This window comes from Macaca mulatta, chromosome 3 (assembly GCF_049350105.2).
Source record: "Macaca mulatta isolate MMU2019108-1 chromosome 3, T2T-MMU8v2.0, whole genome shotgun sequence".
Lineage (NCBI taxonomy): Eukaryota > Metazoa > Chordata > Mammalia > Primates > Cercopithecidae > Macaca > Macaca mulatta.
Window position 1 is genome coordinate 91,623,516 of NC_133408.1, and position 23,998 is coordinate 91,647,513.

Sequence of the window (23,998 nt, forward strand, 5' to 3'; positions counted from 1 at the left end):
GGTGGGAACAAAAATATAGCTAGAAGTTGGGGCGCTGGTGTACAGGATACAGACTGCCTCTTGCCCTCTTCGGATTCTCTGTCTTCCCTAGCTCTTCTCACCTCTTCTTGGAGTAAGCCTGTTCCCACCTCCCTTTGTCCTTCCTTCTTGCATTGCCTTTGGAAATGCAAAACATATCTTACTCTATTTGCAAAACAATTTGCTTTCTCCTTGAATTCCTCTGGTTGATCCTGCCTGGATAGGCCAAATCGTCGCATCAAGGTGATCTGCTTAACAAAACAAAAACAAAACAAATACACAAACAAAAATCTGGGTTTATTTCCTTAAGGAATTTGACTACCAGCATTTCTGTGTTTTTTTTCTCCTGGATTCTCTGCTAACAAACCTCCATGACATGGCTTAGGACCCTCAGAAAGCCTTTGCTGGCCCCCAGGTGGGTTTGGGAGTTCTTCCTTGGGTCTCCTTTAAAATCACGTGCGTATCTCACATACAAATGCATAGACATATACACATTGTCAAAGACAGACCCAGCCAGATGTTAGTTAAAGCAGTGAAAACAGATTTTATTAAGTAATTACTGACGGGAGAAGAAAGAGTTGAACCCATTGCAATTTGCATAGAGGTGACTGGGATTGCAAAGGGAGCAGGGAGGGAGTAAGCAGGGGCTCAGCAGAGTCAGAGAGGCAAAAACTGTGAAGGGTTGGCCAGTGTCAATGCCTTTGGGCCAGCTGTGTTTGTGAGCTGACAAGTTAGGATTCTACCCACCTACTGAGACAGGGGACAGGGGCCCTAGCTTTCCTGATGATGACTTTTCACAGGAATGGCTTTCGGGTCCTTGCAAAGGATACTTCAGAGTCCCAGGAGATGCATATTCACAAATGTAAGCTCTTTTTGTTTTTATTTTAAATAAATGCTATTGTGTATATTTAAGGTACACAACATGATGTTATGAGATACTATATAGTAACATGGTTACTACAGTGAAACAAAATAACATTTGATCATCTCACACAGTTGCTCATCAGTCCCCATCCCAGAGCAGTTATAATCTACTCATTCAGCAAAAAATCTGAATACAATACACAGTTATTAACTATAGTTTTCATGTTGCACATGTAGAATGAGCAAGTCTAAGCCCTTCCTTGTAAACGCTCTAAGGAAAGAGGGTCAGGAACCTAACATCAGGTGTTGGCTTGAACAAATAGTAAATTATCCTGGCAGGTTTTAGCTTCCTCAGGCAGGCATTTAAGTAGGGGCTGGGGTCATCCTATGGACAGGGACGCTAGAAACCAGGCTAGAGTTGTGCTGGCTAGAGTAGTGCAGAGGTTTGTACTGAGTCATTATGTGCCAAGAGTTCTGCAGTTCTCAATACATACATAATCTTTTTCAATCAACTTCAAGAGATTCTCATACCACAGCATCAGGCAGACCTGCCTAGAGAAAGCTCACTTTTATAGACCATGTTCTAAGCCCCAAAGGGCAGTAGCAAAAAAAGAAGAAAAAAACGGATCCAGTGCAAAATATTGTGACCCCTAAAGATCTGCTCTGGACTTCCTAATCCCACAGTCAGGAACCATGGAATTCATAAAATTTCTCCTTCCTCACCAGGCTGCCAGGAAGCTCAGGTTTAAGTGACTTAGTTAATCATTAACAACTAGGCTAGCTCTGGGGGTTAACAAATAGGTGTTCCATTTTTTTCCTACTGTTTTGGTTTTCTATTTTTATTTCTGTAACCTTGTTGTTTATATTTCCATGGGGATGAGGATGGAGAAGTGGGAAAAGAAACAAACTGAAAAACAGATACTTCGCTCATGGTGAAGTTCTGCCTCCAACGTTTTCATGAGCTGTGTGTGATATGGTGTGGAGTGTTATAAGCTTCATTAGTTCATTAAGAATTCCTGGGATGAGTATTTAGTGAGCATGCCCTTCACACAGAGCACAGCTGTCAGGGCACAGTCCACTGGGGGAAGGGAGGGCCTTAGTTTTCTACTACAGCATAACAAATTACCAGAAATGTAGCAGCTTACAACATACATGTATTGTCTCATAGTTTCCACAAGTCTGGAATGCAAGCACCTCTTAGCGGGATTTCCTGCCTCGGGTCCCACAAGGCTGGGATGGAGGTGTCAGCTGTGCTACATTTCTTCCTGGAGGCTCTGGGGGGAGATCCCCTTCTAAGTTCACTCAGGTTATCCACAGAGTTCATTGCCAAGGAGATGCGGAACTGAGTTCTGGGCTTTGCGCTGTCAGTCAGAGGCTGTCCCTAGCAACTAGGGGCCACCCACAGTCTTTGCCACATGGACCCCCCGTTGTGGCTGCTTACTTCATTGAGCCAGCCAGGAGCACCTCTAGGATGGGTTTAACAGTGTGAGGGCGTCTTAAACTTAGAAGTGACATCTGCCACCTTTGCCATATTCTGTGGAATAGAAGGAAGTCCCAGGTCCTGTCCATACTTGAGGAGAAGTGATTACACCAAGGAGTATACAACAGGAGTCAAATATCATGGAGAATACTGGGCAACATGGCAAAACTCCATCTCTACAAAAAAAAAAAAAAAATTAGCTGGATGTGGTGGCATGCACCTGTAGTCCCAGCTACTCAGGAGGCAGAGGTGGGAGAATCACCTAAGCCCAGGAGGCTGAGGCTGCCTGGGCTACAGAGTGAGAACTTGTCCAAAAAAAAAAGGAAAGAAAGAAAAGAAACGTCGTTATCCCATGGGCAACAAAGATCACATCAGCTTAAAAGATCATGGAGGCTTTCAGGAGTGTGGGCCACCTGGCCTAGTATCTGTAGGCAGAAGAAAAATTGTTGAAAGAGAGTCTGGAAAGATGGGCTGGGACTGGATTTGCTGGGCGTTAAGTGCCAGGATTTTCAAATTTATCACATAGGCCTGTGCTTCCAGAAATAGGCTAAGTGGCATTGTGCCAGCGGTTGATATTTGAACCAAGTGAGCACAGCTCTTCATGGAGCATTGATTTTACTAGAATCCTTTTCTGAGGAAAACATATTAATTTTTTTATATTAGAGTAAGTGTCATAGAGTAGAATGCAGAATTAAAATTTATTTCTCTTAAGATAAAATTCGAGACTTCAGATGATTTTCTCTCTGGCTCTGGTGGAACAGGAAGACCCCTGAGTAGCTCCTGGCCAGAACAGCTGTCAGATATGGGGTGCAGGGCAAGGGCAGCCAGAGACATAAGATGGAAGGGGGGGCACATGAGCTCTCAGCCAGCTGTGGGGTCAAGCAAGGCTTCCAAAGGGTTTCTAGGCTAAGCCAAGGGGTCCCTTACCAGTATGAGAAGGAGTGGCAAGTTTAAAACGGATAGCAGAAATCTTGGGGCACAAAGAAGGCCTGTGTGAAGTTTTCCCCCCAGGATCAGGGCTATTTCCAAAGTGTCTTGTGGCTGTGGAGGGAAAGGGGACATTCTACCTGTCTTGCACTCTCCTTTGCATTTCAAAGAGGCAAGTATCTCAATATTTAGACCAGCAGTTGGCAAACTATGGCCCACGGGCCAAATCCAGCCCACTGCCTGTTTTTGTACAGCCTAGGAGCTAAGAATGGTTTTTACATTTTTATATGGTTGGAAAAAAAATCAAAAGAAGAATAAGATTTTTTGACACAGGAAAATCATATGAAATTCAAATTCCAGTGTCCCTACATAAACTCGAATTGGAACACAGCCTGCTCACTCCTTTATGTATTGTCTGTGGCTGCTTACACACTACAATGGCAGAGTTGAGCAGTTGCAACAGAAAAGCCTAAAATATTTACTATCTGGCCCCTTGTGGAAAAAAGTTGACCTGGTTAAGCCCTGCACAGCGGGGAGGTCCCCAGGGACACTAACCCTCTGCCAGTAAGCCTCACCCTCAGCCCATCTTCTGCAATGGTGCCATCTACACCTGCATTTCCCAACCTGTGCTCCAAGACATGGGATTAGAAAAAAGAAGAGAAAAGTCTCTAGAGTCAAATAAATTAAATCCTGTTTTTCTTAAAGGATAAAATTATTTTATTACTGCAAATGTTTTCAGCTCTTTATGCACTGTGACCATCCACATTGGGGATATATATTTTGGCATCTGCCAAACTTATTTTACCACTCAACAAATTTTTAAAGAAATATTTATTATTATCTCAAAATCTGCCATGCAACACGATTTTATTTATTTACTTTTTTGATGGAGTTGTGCTCTTTTTGCCCAGGCTAGAGTGGAATGGCATGATCTCGGCTCACTGAAACCTCCACCTCCTGATTCCAAGTAATTCTCCTGCCTCAGCCTCCCAAGTAGCTGGGATTACAGGTGCGTGCCACCAGGCTCAGCTAACTTTGTTTTTGTTTGTTTGTTTGTTTTGTTTTTTGTTTTAGTAGAGACAGGGTTTCACCATGTTGGCTAGGCTGGTCTCGAACTCCTGATCTTGTGATCTGCCCACTCGGCCTCCCAAAGTGCTGGGATTACAGGTGTGAGCCACGGCACCCAGCCACAACACAGTTTTATCAGTGCTACTCTAGAGCTTTACCAGATATCAGGAAATTGTCTCCTAATATGGGGAAAAATAAATACTTCTTCTTAGTGAAGCACCGTTGGCTCACTCCACTGCCCAAGTTGGAGTGCATTGGCACCATCATGTCTTACTGCAGCCTCAAAAGCCTGGAGTTGAGGAATCCTCCTGCTTCAGCTTCCCAAGTAGCTGGGACTACAGGTGTGTGCCACCATACCCAGCTATTTTCTTTTGGTAGAGGCAGCGTCTCACTGTGGCCCAGGCTGGGCCCTGTTCATTTAGTGCCTCTTTGGTGATGGGAACTTGATGTGGCAATGGCTCATGCGGCCCCTTCCCTCACTGCAGGCCCACTCACTCTTTCACTCCCCCCTCTGTCCCATTTCCCCCAACATTTCCCCCTCCCAGACATGGGAAGGCAGGAATTTTCAAGCCACCAGTTATAACCCAACAGTGGGTCACAGAATCAGTTTAGAGGGTCAGAAACGAGCAATTAAAAAAAATTAAAATGTAATAGCCTATAAAATACCAGAGTGCCTCTCAATAGTACTCGCTGAAATTTTTGTATGGGTTCTGGATCATGGCATGAAAATATATTTCTTACTTTTGGTTATGGCCAAAAACATTTGAAAGCCAACGTGCTAAGATGCCAACAAAATACAAAAGCATAGCAAAGCTTTGTAGGTAAGAGTTGTTCAGCAAAAGTGTTATGTCTGTCTCGCCGTTCATTCTCTTGTGTTTCATCCCAGTGTGTGCATCTTAAATTGCAAACACAGGGACTCAAGGACCGTGCCTTTTGATTGACCTCTGTATCTTCCACTCGTCACTGGCTGTGGGACTCCCTTCCCTCCAGAGGCTGCATAAATATTTGATGCTGATAATGAAGTGGAATTTACAGTTAATAGCATCAGTTCTCCAGCCTACGTTTTCTATCCCACATCCCACTTCTGCGTGGTGTCCCAGAGTTTTCTCTACATACAACCTATTATGACCGTAGAAGCAGTGCTTTCCTTTTCTTCCACAGAAAATATACACACATGGCAACAACCTCTTCCTACACTGTAGCTTTCCAGCCTCAACTCCATCCTCTCTTGCCAGACAACCTCTGCTGCAGCCACTGTCTTCAGAAATCTTCCATGCCTCGGTAGGCACTGTGGGTCCCTCTGCTTCATAGCTTCTCCCTCCAGCCTTTTCTCCTGCTGAAATCCCTTGTACTGGTAAAACCTGAGTCACAAAGACCTTCTCTCTACAAAGCCTTTTTCTATGGCCCAATACATAGAGTTAGTTGCATCCTTTGTCATGACCACGCAGGACTTGGTGCCTGCATCTGTACAGCAATGATGACACTAAATTGTAAGCCCAGGGCAAGGACTGTGTTTTATTCATCTTGGAATCATCCATGCCTGGCATGGCAGGACATGAAGTATTCTCCATAGTATTTTAAGTGTGGATGAAAGAGAAGAGACAGTATAAAATATTAGAGAGTGCAAAGGTTTACTTATGAAAGAGACCATAGCACTGCCTCGCCCCACCTCCAACTCCTCCCGACCACCCAGGACAAAGGTTTTTCAGCGTGTTGCCAAATCCTTCGACCTGTTCATGGGGTGGATGAGTGGAGATCAGCATGACTTCTATGTATCTCAAGTGGAGAACTGGGCTGACCCTCCTGAGATTTATAGTTAGGCCATTTCACAAACAAGGAAGGACTTTTAATTGCTTGTGGAGCTCTAATGTGATCCACAAGTCCAATATAGCGAGCAGTGGATGATTAATAACTTGTGGAATTAGCCCAAATGTGAGCTTTATAACAGCTGTGAATATTGGGAACTACAGAATTAAGAGGTTTTTTTTTTTTCCTGAATTTCCGGCAAGCTTTTCTTTTTAGATCTCTCTCTTTCATACTCTCCTCTCTATCCACCCACCACCCCAACCTGAGAACCTCTTTGCCTTTGTTTGCCCCCAGAGGTAGAACACCAGCACCAAACAGGATGGCCTGCAGCTCCCCAACCCTGCCTGGGTGGCAGCAGTGGTTCATTCCCCTGTTCATCAGAGGAGTGCTTTTCCCAGAGGTTGCCCAGTGCACCCGAGGCTGAATGAGAGTCCACAGTGAGCTTCTTTACCCCAGCCACAAAGAAGATGCTGAAGATTGAAAAGCGGTAAAAGCAACTTGTTGGATGCTAACAGGAAATCCATGAGAACTGTAGAAACACTTACCTTAGGGGGGTCGTATAAACCTCAGAGTAGAGGAGAAGAAATATGAACCCCAGGACTGTCCTGGCCCTCTGCTGGATATAAAAGGTACATCATTTGTGACCTTTACTGTCTTTGGGTTCCTAGGAAGCAGAAGTGAGATTATTAAAATTAATTGTCGGCTGGGCACAGTGGCTCATGTCTGTAATACTGGCACTTTGGGAGGCCAAGGCGGGTGGATCACCTGAGGTCAGGAGTTCAAGACCAGCCTGGCCAATGTGGCGAAACCCTGTCTCTACTAAAAATACAAAAATTAGCCGGGCATGATGGCGGGTGCCTGTTGTCCCAGCTACTCAAGGAGGCTGAGGCAGGAGAATCGCTTGAATCTGGGAAACGGAGGTTGCAGTGAGCCGAGATCACGCCACTGCACTCTGGCCTGGGTGACAGAGTGAGACTCCATCTCAAAAAAATTAATTAATTAAATTAAATTAATCGTGAGGCTGCCAGTACTAGGCATAGAGATCAAAAAGGTACCAAAGAGAAGATCATCATCTTCCTTGACGGAAGCCGACAATGAATTCATTTCAATTTTACTAAGCAATCCATTGTGCCAGGAACTGTACTAAGCTGTGAGGCTCTGACAGCTAAATACTGGTTGTTACAGGAACGTCAAAGACAGTAACTCTAATGCTTATCATTTTCCTTCCAAAACATGCTTCTACCTGATGACCATTTATTAATAATTCAAGACACTACTGCACCTCGCGGTCAAAGCCAGAGTTGGTGTTGCCTGCATCACCTTCTTGGATCCCACATCCCTTATCCAGTCAGCAAAACCTGAAGACTTCACCCCCTAGATATTTTAAAGTCCTACCCTCATCAGTAGCACCTCCTTGCTCCTTTGCATGAGCAGCCAGCCCTTAGGTGACCTAGCCTGTGCCTAACTCTCCAGCCTTGGCTCTCTCATGTCCTCCTACTCTGCACCCCATGCTTGGGGTTCTGCACTGGATCAGCAAACATAACCAGGAGGCAAATAACAAGCTGGGGACAGTATCTGTAGCACACATGAAATTCCAACAGTTAGCATATAACAAGCTACTACAGATCAATAAGAAAAACATAAGCAGTCCAAAAAGGATGAAAGCTATAAATAGGCATTTAAAAAAGAAAAATATAAGACATGGGAGGGAAATAAATATAAGAAAAAAGGCTCAACCTCGATAGTAACAAAAGAAATACAAATCAAAACAAGGGCATGACGTTTTCTGCTTGTGTTAGTGAAATAAGGGAGGAATTAAGATCTCTCCTATGGGCTATGAAGTACAAATCGGCAAATAATTTCTCATGAGAAACATTGCTGTATGAAAAAATAAAAGTCTTTAGAAAATCTGCATAACATTGACTAAGCAGTTCCACTGATATAAACTTATCCGAAGAAAATAAGTGGTGAATTGGGAAAATTTTTCAACTTGGAGATGTATAACAAAAATTAGCCGGGCGTGGTGGTGGATGCCTGTTGTCCCAGCTACTCGGGAAGGCTGAGGCAGGAGAATCGCTTGAATCTGGGAGGATTTTAATGGTAAATTAATGGAAATAATCCAAAGTTCCAACATAAAGTGTTTGTTAAGTAAATTCTATACGATAAACTCTGCAGCTATTTAAAAGGGAAGTGTGGAAACATAATTGTTGACATGAGACAAGCGGTTATTGGTAAGTTTTAAGAGAAAACAGTTTATACAAATTTATGTACAATATTTTATTTAAGCAATTTTTGTATGCATAAAATGTCAGGAAGAGTACCTATCAAACTGTAAATAATGGTTATATCTAGAATAAACTTACTGATGAGGAAATTTTGGGGAATTCTATCTACATTTTTCTATCTTTGAACAATAAAATGATTCATGTTTATGATAAAAATTGGTTTAAAAATGACTCAAACAAGATTGCCAAACTTAGAGCTATTATTCAATGCAAAGCCTTGAGCAATTTAATTTTTAAAATAAAGTCAACAGTTTAATCCAGAAGATATTCATTCATTTTCTAAGAGTCAGGCATGGTTGTGTGCTGAAGTGAGCTGTTCTTAAATGGTAATTCACATGGTTGCTTAAGTAAATCTTGTCAAATTTCAATTTATGAAAATGTGCCTTGATCTGTGAATTTTGACGATTATGCCAAAGCTATTTTGGTGTAGGTTATTAGGCAATATAAATAAAATATAATTAAAAATAAAATGACACATTTACAGGAGTATACACATCTGTCAAAACTCATCTAACTGCACATTTAAGATCTGTGCATTTTGCTGTATGTAATCATATCTCGAAAATGTGAAGGAAGACAAAAACATTTAAAAATCTTACTTTTTAATCTTAAATTTTTAATGAATCTCTAAGGCTACTGTATTGAATCAATTAAAAACCAAAACAGGCAGACCTCCACTTCTGACCATGATGGAGTCGTCGGTTTCAGACAGACCTTCCACTGAAAATAACTATAAAAGCTGGGTATAAAAACAAAACAAGAATAAGTACAACCATTTGAAGCCATCAGCAAGATACCAAGGAAGCTAAGTTTCCCCGAGAATCTGGAGTTTCAAAAGACAAAGTGAAGATCCTGTAGAAAAGAAAAACATATCAAGGTGAGCCAGACGTTCTGTGTTCAAATGTCTCTCAATGCATTTTCTGCCCCCTAAGTTGTGCTGGCATCAGATTAATAAGAAGAGAGAAAGAAGAAAGCAGCTGCTGAGAAGATAGAATCTAAGTAGAAATTTTGATTTGGTGAAGTGCTACAGAGAAAAATAAATGAATTGAGGATATGCAAAGGAGAAGCATAGCATTATTACGCTGCTTCGTAGAATCCCTCATTGTTACGGTTTGAGTGTTCCCTCCAAAACTCAAGTTGAAATTTCATTGCCATTTTGACAGAAGTAAGAGGTGGGACCTTTAAGAGGTGATTAGGGGCCAGGTGTGGTGGCTCACGCCTGTAATCCCAGCACTTTGGGAGACCAAGGTGGGCAGATCAACTGAGGTCAGGAGTTAGAGACCAGCCTGGCCAATATGATGAAACCCTGTGTCTACTAAAAATACAAAAATTAGCCAGGTGTGGTGGTGCGTGTGTGTAATCCCAGCTACTCAGGAGGCTGAAGCAGGAGAATCTGTTGAATCTGGGAGGTGGAGGATGCAGTGAGCTGTCATCTCGCCACTGCACTCCAGCCTGGGCGACAGCAAGACTGTCTCAAAAAAAAAAAAAAAAGTGATTAGGTTATGAGGCTCCTCCCTTGTGAATGGATTAATGCCTGATGTCATTATTGTAGAAGTAGGTGAGTTATCAGGAGTTCGGCCCCTTTTTCTTCTCTGTATCATGTGCTTGCTTGCCCTTTCACCCTTCTACCATGGGATAACGCACAGAGATCCTCGCTGGTTGCCGGCACTGTGCTTTTGGACTTCCTAGCCTCCAGAACAGTGAGACAAATGGATCTCTTCTCTTTATACGTTATCCAGTCTGAAGTATTCTGCTATAGCAATGGAAAACAGACTATGACACCCATGTTGTTTCAGAGTTATCTGTCTTTACTCTCACTGTATGTGAGCAGAGCTAAAATTAAAGGAAGCTTTCATCTAAGCTACAAAATCTTAGTGATACAAAGGATTCTGTTAATCTTTTAGTTCAGTTACTCCCAAACTCCACTGATTCATGGACCCTGCACGAGTCATCACCAAGTCCATGAGAGAGGCCTGGTGTAGCAAACGTTTAACAAGTGCTGCCTGATGATTCTTATTTTCAGGGAAGTTTGGAGTACAGTGATCTAGGGCAATGATTCTCAGAGAACTGGAGCTTGCATAGCAACATGAATATGACTTGAGGTGCTTGCTAAAAAATAGAGATTCTTGAGCTTCACTCTGAGTGTCTCAGTTTGTAAATTACCAGAGGTGATTGTTGTGTGCAGGTAGGTGTTGACTCCAGGTTCAGCTCACCTCTCCCAGTCTCCATCCAGTGATTGTCCAGCCCACTCGTGACTATTTCCAGAGAGGGGGCTTCCAGGCCCCTTTCCCTGCCTGTGAAGGTCACTACTTGAATATTATTGTAAACCTCTGTCAAATATTGTCTCCATAAATTTAGGAATGTGTATGCCTCTCACATCCAGTATTAAGACACAAGAATCAGACTTTTAAACTCAATTTTGTATGATATCATTCTAACAGAAGATTGTTCCCACTCATTTTGTCAGAAAAAAAATGCATTTTTGACTAATCTCTTGTGACAGCTATGTTTACAGGTCCTTTCAGGGGTGAATGGAATTTGTAGATCAATCTGAAGACCACCATTTTGCTTCTCAAAGATTCCAAGTGATAAGTGGTTGCTCTATTAGGAAAAAATCTCTTTTTCCTTCCAGAGAGGAGAATTAAAAGACATCCAGAGTCAACCTGACAGTGCAGAACATGAGATCTAGCATTCATAAACACCTCCACAGTCTCACAGAGAAGAGGAGGGAAAGGCAGCTGTCAATAAGAACATGGACACATTTATTTGGCTCCCAAGGCACGTATGCAATGTAGGATTTTAACTTTTCCCATGGATAGCTGGTGTTGATGAAGAGAAGAAACCTAACTCGAGTCAATAAAGTTCAGATCATAAACATCCACGAGCGTAAGGGAAAGCATGTACAATCATGATGCAATTCCCTTACACTCTGCTTCCACTGTTTGCTAATGAGCAATTTTATTTCTCTGAGCCTCACTTTCCTCATCTGTAAGATGGGACTAGTCACACCTTCCTTACTGTCCAGAGTAAATGGGAGAGTAAATGAAAACTGCCTAGCCCATGCATGGCATTCAATCTACAGTAGATATTTTTTAGTTGTTAATAATGTCCTTACCAGGTCATTTTCAGATGCTCCTGAGTTAGAGTCAATCAGGAATTTCTTTAATTGCTCCAAAAGGACACAGCATTGTCAGCTTCTTGGCTAATCCATATTAATGTGATAAATTGGTTCTGGCAAATGGGCTTCTAGCTTGTCTTCCCTTGTGTCCAAGTCCTTGGTTTGCTTCCCATCTCTCCATGTTTTTGTAGGTACTCCAGAAGTGAGGTCCTATTGGTTCCTGCCCTCCCCCTGTCATCCCTATCCTTCTAGATGCTTAATTCCAGACCACAAGGCTGGGCTCTGACTACCTGTTGTTGATGGTTCACTCTGCCCACCAGGGGACCTCAAGGGTTTCTGCATACCTTGTGTCACCCCTGAGAAGACAACAAACCAGTGACCAACACGTTCAGAGGGTGGAACTTCCCATGGAAGGCAAAGTGTTGACTACTTTGCTTTCACAGAATATTTTTTGGGGAATCTCCTCTTTTGGTCCCCAGTCCTTTGAGATATCTCTTAGGTCATTCTCTCTTTATTGGGTTACTTCTCTTTATCCTCTCCCAAGCATGAGTGCAGAAAGTGGGCCCAGCATTTCCCCAAACTGGAGACATTCCCTTAAACCCAGAAAGGCTTCAAAGAACCAAGAAAAGGTACAGGAGAGAAAAGATACAGCGCATGAAACACACCAGCACCTAAAGTCAGGCTTCTTTAAAACTCCACTCCCTCGGGCTCTTCTTTGGACCCATGATCTGTGGCTCCTTGCTGGAGATCTAATAGCTCTCCTGGGAGCACCCCTAACTCTGACTGCCTGCCTAGATTTATAACTTTTACTTGCTATAGGGGCTCCCTACCTTAACCACACCCCTTCTGATGTCTATATACCACAGCTGGTCCTTCTAGCTTTGAAAGCTCCCAACACTAGCATTAGAGAGACAAATGTTGGTTTTGCCATATGTCCCAGCTATTATGAATAGCTTCTCACTAACATGAGAAGTTATGTGCTCACTTGCATCTGGCTCTGCTTATGATGGGGAAGAATTCAATGGGCTTAGAGGATGGAGTCTACAATTCTATTCCCCAAACCACTTTACTGGAGAATTCTAGGCTATTTAAAATATCCACTGAATATTCTTGAAGAGAGGGAGAAAAAGAAGAAGGAAAACCCTTATCTACTCTGATTTTGCATCTTTGAGTCTGACTCACCCCTGCAATATACTAAAGTCAAGCAACAAAGGGAATCCTTTAGCTAATCCCTTGAATCATCTGTTCTAACACCAACCAGCTCCTGACCTCAGTGTTGGACCCCATTCCCTGACCCTTATCTAGTGTATGAATGTGACTTCCTTAGTCACGGTGTCTAGCCTCCTCCAAGGACTTGGGTTTGGGCTACCTGTGGGTTCTTCCCCTGCTAGACCTTTCTATTTTTTAGCTTTAAAAACATTTTTCTAATTATGATGAAATATACATAACAGAAAATGTAACATTTTAGCCATTTTAAGTGTAGAGTTTAGTGGCATTAAGTACACTCACATTGTTGTGCAACCATAACCAACATATCTCTAAAACATTTTCATCTTCCCCAAACTCCATATAACCATTAAGCAATAACTCTCTGTTCCCCCTTCCCCCCAAGCCCCTGGAAACCACCATTCTACTTTGTGTCTTTATGAATTTGAATGCTCTAAGTACTTCATGTTAGTGGAATCATACACGATGTAGCCTTTTATGTCTGGCTGCTTTCACTTGGCATAATGTCGTCAAGGTCCAGCCATGTTATAACAGATGTCAGCATTTTGTTCCTTCTTATAGCTGAATTATATTCCATTGTATGGATATGCCACATTTTGCTTTTTCATTCATGCATCAATGAACACTTGATTTGTTTGTACCTTTTGGCTAAGGTAAATAATGCTGCTATGAACATCGGTATATAAATATCTCTTCAAGATCTTGCTTTCAATTCTTTCAGTTCTGGTATATCCCAGAGTGGAATTACTAGATCACATGGTGATTCTGTTTTAATTTTTAGAAGTTCCACCATATTGTTTTCTGTAATAGCTGCACCATTTTACATTCCCACCAACAGTGCTCAAGGGTTCCAATCTCTCCACATGCTTGCCCACATCTGTTATTTTCTGTGTGTGTGTTCCTTTTTAATAGTGGCCATCCTAGTAAGTATGAGGTGGCATTTTACCGTCATTCTGCTGTGCTTCTTGACTAGCTCACTCACTGTCAGCCTTTCTTGACTACCCAGCCCCAGGAGGCAGCCTGCCATGCTAAAGTCTTGTCTGGACCTATAGCAGGAGGACGATAGTTGTTAGAACTCCTAATAGCTCCCTGATACTGTCATTTGTTGAGCAAAATTGTTTCTTAAATCTAAGATATATAATATTTGACACACACAGTTAAGGCACAGACCTGTGAGGATGGAGTGATCAAACAAGATGACTTACTAAGTGTTAGATTTCTGTGAATGAGCACCATCTCCAATTCTCCATTGCAAACTAAAGAAGTCGTCTCTCAGGAGGTTATGCAGCTGTAGGGCTCTTTATGTTACATGTAACATGTCAGTAGAATAACCATAACGATGGACTAGAACAATAGTGAGTAAATGAAAAAGGTAGACTGGCAGAGTGGGGTTCATATTGGTGGAGGGATGACAGGGACTGAGAATTAAAACAGAAACCACAATTTTCAAAACATAAGCCTCACTTACAAAGCAGGCCAATTTCTCCCGACCACACCATAATGGGCATCACAGACAATCTAAGTTCAAACCTTGAAACACCAGCTCTTTCTGGCCCATTTGTTCCCAGATAAGACCATAGAGAAATTGAACTGTCAGTAACTCCACACTGACTTGTGAACCCCAAAGATAAGACCACTCACCTTTCTAGAAACTCTCCAGTTTACAGAATCTGATGAAATCTTGTCAACACCATCTTGTGACTAACTCCAGCCCCCAAAGCTTTATTGGGTGCCCTTTCCTTAATCCTCGCTTTTGAGATGCCTCCAACTTCCCCACAGCATGCAGTTTCCCATTAATCAGCCTAACTTTGTTGACTACAGGTGTGTTCCAGCTGGTCTTAGGCTACAGGACATTGAAGAACATCAAATTACATGCAATGCCTAAAGCTAGTTGTCTGCAACTTCATGACTCTGTAAATGATCAAAGCCTCTCTTTCTGGCCACCTCTCAATTTCCCCCTAGCTCTCACCTTCTCCATCCTCTTCCTCCAAGCTCCTGAAATGCCACACTGGACAGCCGGTACTCATACTTTTATTTATGCAGGCTTCTTACAAAAATGAATAATTAACATCATGAGAAAATTCTCAGGCTGGCCTGAGAATAAAGCAATCAAGACCACATTAAAATTATGTCTTTTTTTCCCAAGACTCATTAAGGAACTGTGAGAAAATCAGTACACCAACCTGTTGTGAAATCCCAGTGTAATGTTTAACTAATTTTCTGCCTTTGAGCAATATCCCCGCCATTAGCTTTCTTTTTTCCTTACTGGCAGTTTTACTTAATTTCTTTGAGGTGACATAATGAAAGAGTGAAAAGAACATGTACCCTGGGTTCTACAGCCACCCCCTACAGCTCCACTTTCTGACTCACGGCCAGGAGAGTGCTGACTCTGTTTTTCCAAGTCCAAGGGGAGGTGGGTACCTCTTCTCTCCACCCCTACTGCTTCCCCAAATCATTCTCCCTTCCTTCTGGACTTCGCTTAATTTACTGGGGAGAGTGACTGATCCTTCCTGGCAGCCTAGGGTAGAGCCTAACCCCCTTATTCATACCTTCCCGCTTCTCTCCCATCCACATTGTTGTTTTGAAAGCAGTTTTGTTCCCTTGTCCTCCCTTGCTTCTGGTGGAATTGATGGGTGTACAGGAGGCAAACCAGTCCCTTCATGGCAAATTTCAACCGAGTCAGAGAGAAACTTGGCCCTGCAACGCGTAAGCTCAGGAGCTGTTGGTGGCCTTCCCAACCAAAAATGAGGCAAGACAGTCCAAAGCTAAAGGGAAGATGAAGTAGAGGCTCAGAGGCAAATAGAAAGGACACCCTTCCTGGGCTCTTTACTGTGTCCCCGGTCCAGTCCTGTGCCTTCCCTAGGTCCTGCAGTCTCTGTTCTTGGAATCCATGAGCCTCTGCAGTGCCCCTCCACTGCATTTGCTCAAGTGGGCTCCCATGGCTTTCTGTAACTTACAACCAGAAGAGCCTGAGAAAGGCACCAGGCTTCTGTAGCTCCGTTTCATGACCCAGGAGAGCCTCACTCCCTATAAAAGGTGAGCGTCTTCCCTGGCCCCAGTAACTGCACCAACCCCCTTGGGAAGCTGTCCCTACTCCCTAAACTAAGTTAGCCTATCTTGGCTCTGTGCTCCCTGCCTCTCCTGTCAAGCTTCTGCCATGGCCCTTAGCCCTTCAGCCTGAGGCCACTCACAAGCCTAAGAGATCCCACTGGCAGGCAAGGACCGGGTCACAACCACTCCAGGCCCCTCCATCCTTATCATTGTTGCCACGTGTACTGGGGTACACATGCTGCCAGCTTGCTTGCTCAGGTTCATAAGAGGTTGCTTCTTTATTAGGAATTTTCCATTCTTCCTGTGCATAATGTGCAGGGCAGTTACACTTCAAACTCGCCAGTTAGTAATATCTCTGTTTCTGTGGGTTAGAGTCTTCTTTTGGGGGTGGCCAGGCTGCTTGTGCATCAATGCTTGATCTTCCAGATCTCCCTAGCCCTTCATTTTCAAGATGACCTCTGGGTGTGGGGAAATCGGGGAGTTCAGGGAAGTGAGGAGGAATGGACTCTAACTCTACTTATTTGATTTCTGTAGTTCCTTGGCATCCTGGAAAGGACTACACGTGGATGGCCCCTACACCATGCTGACCTCTGGAGCTGAAATCTGTAGCTGGTGCATTTGCAGTTGATCTCTGGGCTCCATCTCAGCGGCGTAGCCCTCCCCCTAGTTTTGGCCCCAACCAGGTCCTTGCTGCCACCCTGACCTGGGTACTCAGCCCTCCCCCCATAGGTATGGGATCTCTTTCCCTCTGGAATAGCAAACCTCATCAGCCACATCCTCAATAAATTCTGCTTCTTCTACAAACTGTGTATACGTCTTGGGAATGCTAACCCAGGCTCCCTGCCACATCTGCTGTACCACACTGTCTACTGTGCTGTAGACACCCCTCCCAGGGTCCCAAACTCCACAGTTTTTTTTTTTTTTTTTTTTTTTTTGAGATGGAGTCTCGCTCTGTCGCCCAGGGCACCCCACCCTGGGTCCCAAACACCACACTTTTCACTCTGCTGCAGGCACCACTCTTAGGATCCCAAACGGGAAATCCCTCTGCTCCTGGCTACCCTCTCAATATTTCTAATACCTGGGAGCCTTGGTTTGGGGCTGAAAGGTGGTGTCATATATCTCTGACTGTGTGTTCACCTGTCTCTGATCCTCTTCTCTCCCTCCACTTTGCTGCCTCAAAAGGGACATGCTTCCCTCTCCCATTTTATTTGACCTGAAACCCTCTTAGGTCATTCCCTTCCCCTTACCTAGGCCAGTGCATCTTCAGACCTAGGAGCCCAAGGCAAAGCCTCTATGGAAGGAGTTATGTGCTGAATCCTCCAGTTTCAATCAACATGAAAGTTGCAGAACAATTAAGAGTAGGGACCGGCCAGGCACGGTGGCTCAGCCTGTAATCCCAGCACTTTGGGAGACCAAGGTGGGCAGATCACTTGAGGTCAGGAGTTAGAGACCAGCCTGACCAATATGATGAAACTCTGTCTCTACCACAAATACAAAAATTAGCTGGGCGTGGTGGCGCACACTTGTAATCCCACCTACTCAGGAGGCTGAGGCAGGAGAATTGCTTGAACCCAGGAGACGGAGGTCGCAGTGAGCTGAGATCGTGCCATTGCACTCCAGCCTAGGCAACAAGAACGAAACTCCGTCTCAAAAAAAAAAAACAAAAACAAAAAAAGGTGTAGGGACCACCAAAAGTGAAAATATATTGATTTAACAGCCCCCAAATATTATACCTATTAAGCATATATTGAATGCCTAGTATGTCTCTGGAACTTTATATATTTTATAGTTAATGAATATTATATTTTATATCATATTATATATTTTATATGTTATATTTTATGGCTGGCCAACCTAGCAGGTATCATTAGCATCATTTTGTAGATAAGGAAACTAAGACCAGAGAGGTTAAACTGCACGTACTTGAAGGCAGGATTCAGATCTCGATATGTATAATTCCCAAGTTTTGCTCATCACAGTACACCATCTTCTGGGCGTCTGTTACCCTCATCCAGCCCTAGTTGCCATACGGAACATGCTCTCCTAGTGTTAACTGAACAATCAGATGAGGAAAGAATGAGTGAGGGAATTTCCACCAAAAAACCCAAAGACTTCTTGGTATATCCAAAGGACAGTAGAGATAAATAAAAATTTCACTGTGATTTTTTTTTTTGTTTTGTAAAAAGTGTTATTCTATTATGCTTTGCAGCTAACAATCAAAGCACTTTTGTGTAATATCTCATCTGGCCATTGTAAGGATCAAGTGAGGCAGAGGAAAGGGCATATATTATAAAGCCTAATTTACAATTGGAGAAACGGAGGTTCAGAATGCATCAAGGTGCACACAGCAATACGACTGGTAAGTAATCTTCTAATTACCTCTCTCTTCACCTACGTATGACATGGCACTTTATCATTCTTGAATTATTGATTGATGCAAAAAAACTTGTAAGATTTAGATCTATTAACACAGTGACAATCCCATTTATGTGGGGAACGCTTACCCAGAATGCCCAACAATGCTGAACACAGACGAGAAAGGAAATGTAGGTGAAATAAATAAAACGTCTTGAGGGTCAAAATAGATGCCACAGTAAAACCCCGAGAGGTTCCTTAATAGGAGAGTCCCTTGAGCTTTCATTCAAAACTTATTTTCTCTTTTTTTAAAGTCAATTATAATTTCTTTGGTTTTTAGCCTTTAGCAGATTAAAGATAGCAAATGGGAGCAGGGAGGCATGCATGTTATCTACAAGAAGACAGTGAGGGAGGAGACAGGAAGAATATAAAAAGCATGCACAAGAACTACGAACGTGTAACAATCTAGAGCCAGTCAGTGAAGAGAAACAACCACTTACACCTAAATGAACTCCAGCCTGTCCTCCCTTGCAGATATTGCAGAGGACAGAGCAAAAGTAGATTGGGAAATTTGATCTTGCTTCTACTTTAACCCTTTGTTCTTTTTGAATGGAATGGTTAAGAACTATATCAGTTTCCAATTACTGCTGTAACAAATTACAACAAACTTAGTATCTTCAAGAAACACAAACTTATTATCTTGTGGTTCTGGAGGTTAGAAACACAAAATGGGATCTGCAGGCTAAAATCAAAGTGTGGGCAGAGCTGTACTCCTTTTGGAGGCTCTGGGAGACAATCCGTCTCTTTGCCTTTCCAGCTTTCAGAGGCTGCCTTCGTTCCCAGCACATACTCACTTCCTCTCATTGCTCCAACCCCTGTTTTCATGATCAGGTCTCCTACTCTTTCTTTGAGCTTTCTGCCTTATGATTATATAGATCCTTATGATTATATAGGGCCTATCCAGAGAGTCCAGGATAATCTCCCATTTCAATATCTGTACCATTCTAAACAGCTGCACAATCTCTTTGGTTATGTAAAGTACTATATTCACAGATTCCAGGATTAGGACACAAACATCTCTGGAGGGTGATTATACAGGCTACCACATTAACAAGTGAATTTCATAAACAAAGAATTTCATAACTAATGTCACCACTTTACTGTCTAGAATCACTGCTCCTCAGCAGGGAAAATGGAGGCAGCCCACACAGGTGAAAATCCACCTGTTCTTCTCTGAATGGCCAAGATGTGGTAGTCAGCAGATTTTGCAAAAGGCAAAAAGAGGAACACAAGCTTATACAAAAGTGTATATTCAAACATGTAAAGTAAATGTGCAAGGGAACTTTGGTTTTATTCTCACAAACTGGAAAGAAGAAATGAAAGCCAGTACATGGTATCTGGCTTGAAGAGAGGAAACCAGGCCTGGGCTGGGGTTTCCCACACATCATCTCATGCCAGCAGCCCAGCGCAGGGACTGATGTTCACTCCAATGACCTTGCTCAAGAGGAAGAGCTTGTATCATGATGCTAGTACAAAAACAGGTGTCCCCAAGGTTTTCATGCAATATCTCAATCTAAGTGGCTAAAATTAAAGAGGAAAACTTCATTTCACAGAATTTTCACATATGTGGAATTCAGAGTAAAAACTTGAGAAAAGTAAGAGCTTCCAGACCAGGGGTCTTTGGGCCTGAGATCCATGAAAATAAACAAGTTAGTTTCAGGGGTCTATGATTTTTTTAAATTCATGTGTAAATTTTAGTGTACTTGCATTAGCTCCTTTTTTTTTTTTTTTTTTTCTTTTTTTCTGGAAAGAGGATTCATAGCTTTCACCAGATTCTCAAAGGGGTCTGTGACACCGTAAAATATAAGATTCTTTTTTGGATTATCTTGAGACAGGGTCTCACTGTCACCCAGGCTGGAGTGCAGTGGTGTGATTATGGCTCCCTGCAGCCTTGACCTCTCAGGCTCAAGCCATCCTTCCATCTCAGCCTCCTGAGTAACTGGGACTTACAGGCACATGCCATCCCATACCTGGCTAATTTTTAAATTTTTTGTAGAGACAGGGTCTCCCTCTGCTGCTTAGACTGGTTTCAAACTCCTGGGCTCAAGCGATCCTCCCACCTCTGCCTCCCAAAGTGCTGGGATTACAGGCGTGAACCACTACACCCAGCCTGAGATTCTTTACATAAGGTGATCAATTAGGAACAGATAAAAAAGCCTCATGTCATTAATTTCCTGATACAAGAAGTTGTTTCCTTTTATCTATGGAATATGCTTAAAGTCAATATAGGGACCAGCACATATGCAAGCGCTAGAGCCCAGCCTCCGCTACTCCTCAAAGGGCACTGTAACACAAAGAAAAGCAACTTTCTACTTTACAGGAATAGTGGGTTTGTGAGTTTCCCAACAAAGGGCTTTGCATATGGCTGCCAGCCCTGATCATGTGGGTGAATAATAACAGAAAGCAAAGCAATTTAACCATTTTGAAATAAACTTATTTGCCTTATGGCATAAGTCAACAGTGAGGGCAGAAATCTTTATAAGTTTTCTTAATTTCCATGTCTACAACAGTGCCTGACTGTAGGTGATCAATAGTAGCTGATTAATAGAAAAGCATTGAATGAATTCATTAATGAAGAGATTTCTACAACCCTATGAAGACTGTGGATCCACTTAAAATAGGCTGACTTTATAATTTATTTTACCATTAATAAGAAATATGGCTGAGCCCGGTGGCCCATGCCTGTAATCCCAGCACTTTGGGAGGCTAAGGCATGTGGATCACCTGAGGTCAGGAGTTCGAGACCAGTCTGGCCAACATGGCAAAACCCCATGTCTACTAAAAATACAAAAAATTAGCCAGGCGTGGTGGTGTGTGCCTGTAATCCCAGCTACTAGGGAGGCTGAGGCAGGAGAATCACTTGAACCAGGAGGCGGAGGTTGCAGTGAGCCAATATCGTGCCACTGCACTCCAGCCTGGGTGACAGAGCAAGACTCCATCTCAAAAAAAAAAAAAAAAAAAAAACAAAAAACAAGCACTATTTCCTTATATTTACATTAAAAATTCATATATGAAAGAAAATGGAAAGGAAAGGCCACTACCTGATTATTTCCATCCATAGCATATAATTTAAGACCTATGACTCCATGGACATAGAAGACCTAAGTTTCAGAGCTGACAGTGACAGGATGAAAGGTTTCTGTTTCTGTTGGTTGAGAATGAACTATTTCCCTGCATGTTGAAATTCAAGCACATTATTCTTGGGTGCCATGCTCTTACTGTCTTGTTCTTGGCGTGGCCTGTATAAGCCTGCGTGAATGAGTTCTACATGCGCATCTTGAGACAGCCCACCAAACAATAGGCTTTAAGTAGGTCAGTTTTAGAGTCTGAGCAATTTCTCAATCAAAGAGTGGAAGGAAAGCTTCTGAATCTGAAATTAAGATTTCTTATATCATGACCTGTAGCCATGAGGTTTTCTGACCACTCCAGGAGGGAACGCTCACAGGGTTTTTGAAGAAAGGTGCTTGCTGGTTGTTTTACCTGCTAGGTTTGCAGAGAGGCAACTTCATATGAGTCATGTTACAGGAAACACCTGGTTAGATGATCCCATTGTCTGTTGGCTTGAACTCTGGGAGAGCAGAGGCACTGGAAAGGGCAGTGAGAAGGTGGTGGTTCTGGAGGAGCTAAACCACTTCTGAGTGTATTCCAGCAAAGCAGTGAATGCCAGGGTAATGGATGGTCTAGCAAATGGCCTGCAAGAGTCTGGTTACAGTAGAAGACCCAGGGATGAGGTCTGAAGGCAGAGTCGCTCTGGGTCAGAGCAAACTGGGCAGGTGGAACAGGTGCTAGTGACTCTAGGTCATACCCAAGACACCAGCTAATTTTTTAGGCATTAATAGAGGCATCACGAGCATTTACATTTTTTTCCAGGAGGCAGGAAGAGGCATTGAAATGATTCAAAATTCTGGTTCTATCCTAGAGTGACTTCAAGCTGGGGACATTCTAACTCAGATGTCCTCAGCTGAAAAGCCAACTGGACTCTAGCCGTGCAGACCAGTGAGGATGGAAATGATTGCAAAACCAAGATGGACAATGTTGAGATGGCCTCAACCCTGCTACTGAGATTGGCCCTTATGGAGGAGGATATTTGGTCCCGCATTCAGAGTCCAAAGGGTACAGAGAGTGAGAATTTATTTCAGGCAGATACCAATAACCCTGAAGGCCCGGTCCAGCAGGCAGGGCATTCCTGAGATGCAGGCAACAGGTAACATGCAAAGTCAGGTGCACAGTGGGATGTGGTTTGAGAGATTAGTGCCCCTCCCCAGTGAGATTTCCACAGCCATCTGTGGGATGGTGGACTGATGTCATTCTAGCTCCTTAGGAAGGGGCAAGAGCTCACTGGAGGCAGGGGCCCGGTGTGTAAGAGTACTGGGTGGGAATCCGGTCAGACAAGGACCAGGAGAGATTGGCAGGGGGCTGAAGGGTCAGGCCTAGAGACTGAGCCAGCAGGCAGCACAGAGGGCTCATGGCACCAGGGCTTACCCCAAGCACAAAACCCTGAGATGGATTAGTCCCTAATTTCAGACCTCTCTAGCTGTGGATAGCTGACATATTTTCTTTCTCTGGGGTAAATTAGATCAGGACCTGGGAGGATTGTATTTTCTGGGAGAAGCCCTGGAATACAAGATTTGATATACTTAAAGGGAGCTCACATTCCCTTCAACCTGGAGCAACTCACCTGGGAATGTCTGAGTTGGCCTCAAAGTCTCAGCCAAATCCAGACCTGTCTAAGGAATGTGGAAGCTAAAACCAATTTCACCTGGACCTTTGCCCCATGGCAACATCCTTGCTCCATGAATTGCTGCCTACTTATATGGAAGTTGAAGAGAGAAGACACGTTTTAGCCAAACAAATAACACACATGATTTTTATTATGGAATTAAATAATTATGTAGATATATTAGAGCAAAGTTATTTTATCTGGATTGCATTTGGCCTGTGCGTCCTATTCGAAAACAATCTTTAAAAAAAAAAATTTACATCCTCCTACAAAACATTTATTCAATTAAAATGTGAACGACTAGTACCATAATGGTCCCTTGAAAGCAGGATATGGGAAACAAGGACATTTGAGGGAATGTAGAAAGAAACAACAGAAAGGATTCTGGCTTTGAAATTAGTAACCGGGCTTTCATTCTGGGCTTTGACCCTGGCCAAGTCATCTCAAGCCCCTGGTCCTTGTTTTCTGTACTGTTCTGCCTGTGTTACCTGCTTCTAACCTGATTCGGGAGTCCTGGCCCCTTCCTTGACTTCTGGAGGTATGGGTGGAATCAAGATAGATGTCTCACCTGCCAGCTCTGGGGAGATTCTATCAACCTCATGGTTGAGGGTAGATAATAGATTATCCCAAACCCTGCTCCAAGGTGTAAATGTTAACAAGATTCTACAATCTCAGTCCCCACTCCAGTTGTGATACGTTCAACAAGCCCCAGATAGATAACTTCACCTCCCTGCCCTCACTTTCCTTTCCCTGCCCCATCACCTTAACAACACACACCCCAAAACAAGTGATATCGGTATTATTAGGAGACCTGAAAAGTGCAAGCCAAAACAATGTAACCTTTGCCCAATGTGAAGATCCTTGTTGTTGAAGGTTTCCTGTGTTTCTTTTCTGAGTCAGGGTTCATGTTCTTTTGGGACATGCAGCAATTACTCTGATCACTAGAAAAGCCCACTGCTTTTGGACTGATGTGACCCAAATTGAAGAACCCTAATGCTCCCCAAAGCACAAGCACCAAA

General features: G+C 43.1%; 2 long non-coding RNA genes across 3 annotated transcripts in view; one reads left to right on the forward strand and one right to left on the reverse strand.

Moving 5' to 3' along the window:
* LOC114676935 (uncharacterized) overlaps positions 1–14,895 on the reverse strand; it is a 74,265-nt gene extending 59,370 nt beyond the window's left edge. The window contains exons 1-3 of the long non-coding RNA XR_013415403.1: positions 14,763–14,895; positions 6,709–6,827; positions 183–266 (exon numbers count right to left, since the gene is read on the reverse strand). This is a non-coding gene — a long non-coding RNA (uncharacterized LOC114676935). The remainder of the gene's footprint in view (positions 1–182; positions 267–6,708; positions 6,828–14,762) is intronic.
* On the forward strand, positions 219–23,184 carry LOC106997458 (uncharacterized). 2 transcript variants are annotated; one of them, XR_013415401.1, is made up of 7 exons: positions 219–4,298; positions 6,458–6,792; positions 9,115–9,325; positions 11,081–15,206; positions 16,379–16,573; positions 18,054–18,203; positions 22,179–23,184. It is a non-coding gene; the product is annotated as an uncharacterized LOC106997458 (long non-coding RNA). The 2 variants fall into 2 exon arrangements; XR_013415400.1 differs by having other exon boundaries at positions 15,086–15,206.
* Positions 23,185–23,998: the final 814 nt, after the last annotated feature.